A 3,969-nucleotide genomic window follows, 5' to 3' on the forward strand; every position below is an offset into this window, starting at 1 on the left:
GCTTGCCGATTCACCTTCCTGTATTTTTATATTATAAAGTTTATTTAATATCAAATCATGTTTGTTTACCTTCGTGTTGGAAGTTCTCTCGTGTAGCTCGATCAACTTTTCCCATAATTCTTTCTTGCTTGAAAACGGGCTGACTCAGTTCAGTTTTTCTTTAGTTAGTTTACATTGTAGAGTGCATGTTGCTTTGGCATTGGCCTCGATTTTCTTCATCAAATTTGTGTCCTAGTTCTCACATGATACTGGTTTTCCAGTGCCATTGAGAGGGAGGACGAGGTATATTTAGATGATTATCCACATCTCGACTTGTATCTTGAGGTAGTACTCCATTCAACTCTTCCAGTAGTTGAATTCTTCGTTGGAGAAGAGGGAGGGTGTGCAGTAATATACCCTTTTTGATGGATCATTTAAAAGAATATTCTTGCACAACAAAAATAGGTAGACTTGTCCCAAGACTTGGTCTTGGATTAGTAGTGTGGAATAAAGTATTAATCAAATAAACGAACTCGAGTGGTGTTGCACCAGTTCAAGAAGAAAACTTGATTATGATAAAACTGATTAGAATAAGGCAACTGTACTATTCGATGCGACCCTTCTCTGATACCAATTGTAGGATCATTGCACTAGAGGGGAGTGAATAGCGCTCGTGGCTTTGTCACGCTTTTTCATAAAACACGATCAAAGATAAACGTAGCGGAAAAAAATTCAAGAGCGGATGAAAAACAATTGCTAATAAGTTTGTTTTTACTTGGTTCGAAGTTTGTGCCTACTTCTACTCCAAAACTCACACTCGTTGAGTGTTTACTTTGGCCAATTTACTATCAGTTCAGAAAATCTTTATAAAGAGTAGAACAATGTATTTATGATGTAAGTGGAGTAATTAAAACTATACTGACGACTTTTGAGGATCTAGAAGGTTGTGCTTTCTGTCATCGGAGTCGTGTCACTCAGTCATCGGAGTGATGTCACAGAGTGGCAGGATCATCTTTAGAGCAGCGCACAGTAGAGTAATCATGAAATCAAGTGTTACTGTGCATCTGGTCGAGACTGCCTTATATAGGCTATTGAAGGGGCCTTCAAGCTCCATGGAAGGCGCCTCCAGCTCGGTTCTTATCCCCGCAGTGTTGGAGATGATAGCTTCCGTGATTTGCATTGTTTATCCATCCAAACGTACCTTTAGCCTATGGAAGGTGCCTTCCATCTAGTGTTTAAGGGGCCTTCAGGCTCCTTAAAGGCTCCTTCATGCCTTGCTACGCAAGGCCTTTGGCTAAGGCACCCGAGGCGCCTCTAATAGCCCCGGAGGTGCCTTGGACACTGTTCATCCAAGCTTTTCCTTGAGAAACTCCCTTCCTACAAGGTATATTAGTCCACAAACAAAGTATACCCTACAAAACAAAGTTAGCACAATAAATATGAATAATATAAGTGATTGACAGCCTTCAGACTCTCCGGTTCTGACTTTTGGATTTCTCAAAAACCCTAGGTCGAATTGACGCCTACTCTTCCCTCTTCAGGGAACGCACCCTCACCTACTCTTCTTAGGAGAGTTTACCTTTTTCCAGACCAGTCCTCCATGACCGTCTGGACTTTTGCTTAGCTTCCGATAGTTCAGGTCTTCATGTTGAATGTCCGCTCCAAGACCCGTCCTGACTTCCTGTTAGTGTTAGCCCTAGTACCAATTATGAGATGATTGTAAAGGGCTCATTTTGTATCATATATCATTATTAATAAAAGTTGGTTATTATATTTATTTCAGTTCAGTGCCAATTGAATAAGTATAATAATGTCCTTGGGTAGTAGGTTCTTATCTACAGTATATCAATTGGTTGAATTGATAGTGAGATATTGTAGAGAACACTACTCTTAACTATTCCTAGTCGAGCATTAATATACAAGAACAATATTAATACGTTGAGACTAGCATGTAGGTCAACGGATGACTTGACCTCACAAGTCATGGATATGAGATATCAGATTGACACATGAGTATATATTAGAGAATATATACTGAATGACCCGCCATGAGAATGTTTCATGGATTGTTATATAAGTGTCATAAACATTCTCATGTGACTATTTGTATGAATAGTCCTTAGACCTGAAGTCACTACGGTTCCCTACATAAGGAGTTGTGTACTTTGGTATCGGCAAACGTCACCTGTAACAATGTGGACAATAAAGTCGATCACTGGGTATGCAATGAATTATGCGGAGGGATGTTAGTGATATAGATGGGATCTATCCTTCCATATGACAGAAGCAATATCTGTGGGCCCCTTGATTAGTAGGACACAAAAAAAGCATAGTCATGCTCAAATGAGTCAATATAAGATATTGAGCTTATTTGATTGAGTGTGTCTACTTAGAGATCAAGAAACACAAAGGTTGATAAGAGGATGACACATTCTATGCCTCATTGATCAATCTAGATATCAAGCATAGAAGGACCAAGTCATACAAGATAATAGCCACGAACAGGTTAGGTAGGATCTAGATTTTCTCATCACTTGGGTAGCAATGATGCCTTGCTAGATGTCACTCATTGCTTATGTATCTAAATGTTGATTTAGGTACATTGTCAATGTTACGAGAACCTATTAGTTCACACACAAAGAACAAGTAGATTTGGAGATGGGTTCATATGATGAATCATTGGATTAAGTCTAATCCGAATTGAATTTATTAAGTTAGACTCAATTGGATCTAGTTATTGGATCAAGTCCAATTTAAACCAGACTTGAGGAAGTCAATTCAAATTAATGAAATGGTGATTCATTGAATTTGAATTGTATAAGAATTAATTGAGTAAGACTCAATTGAATTAGACTTGAGTTAGACTCAAGTGAGTTATACTTGAGTTAAACTTAAGTGAGGATAAATGAGAAGTCATTCATTGAATTTTCGAAATTCGATGAATCATTATATTCAATTTTCGAAATTGAATGAAAAATGAGGAGTTTCAAAATGACTCTTAATGGAGAGTGAATACTTATTAAAGCTCATTAATGGAATTAATGGCATTAAGTGTTTTCATTGGATGAAAAATACTTAAGTCATTTTGCTCTCATTTTTACTTACTTTTCATTATTCTTCCTCTTCTTCTTCCTCTCTTGGCCGAAATCACTCTTGGTTGCTGGCACAACCATAAATGTTTTCTTCTCCATTTTTGTAAGTTTGTGAGATAAACGGAGAAACACTTGTTCGTGTGGATACCGAAAGAAGTACGAACGCTTGATCGTGCTAAGATCCGAGCTGTCGGGAGATCATGTACACGCTACAAAGATATATTCTATCATGTTCTTAGATATAAATTTAGTATATGATTTTGTTTCCCTTCGCATGGATTTTCTGGAGGAAATAGATTTTTCCGCTGCGCATTTACGTGTTTAGCAACTTATTTCCTTACAGAATTGACAAAGACGCTAAGGGCGAACATATTTATCTTTTGTCAACTTGTTTAGGCAAGTTTTTTTGGTGGTACCCGTAATCATTTGGTTGTCCGTGTTTGGGATGTTAATAACCGGCAGCGCTGGTACTGGATGATGATCCATGGGTTTATAAATTGGAGTTAGTTTGATCATTCGGGGACAGGTGAGGAAGGGTGAGGCAGCGTGCGCTATTGGAGTGTTGTGCAGTAATTCTTTGGGAGGCTCCCTCAATAATAAATGTAATATAATTTTTTTTATTATTATTATTATTATTTTTATTTTTATTTTTTGGATGCGTGGTTTGTTGCAGAAAACAGAGGAAAGGAGAAAGGACAAAGGACAAAGAAAAAAAACAAATCACCTCTAATAGTCTGAGTCACAGCTAGACCGTGAGCTCGTGGACACTGGTTGTGATTCGTCTGTGAATCCAACGGAGGAAGCTGTCTGGATTTGCAGAAATTTTTAGTAATCGTAAAATTTTGCAGAAATTTCGGATAATAAACTTGGCTTCTTAGCATTAATTTAACACAGAAAC

Source organism: Zingiber officinale, chromosome 4A (assembly GCF_018446385.1).
Source record: "Zingiber officinale cultivar Zhangliang chromosome 4A, Zo_v1.1, whole genome shotgun sequence".
Taxonomy (NCBI): domain Eukaryota; kingdom Viridiplantae; phylum Streptophyta; class Magnoliopsida; order Zingiberales; family Zingiberaceae; genus Zingiber; species Zingiber officinale.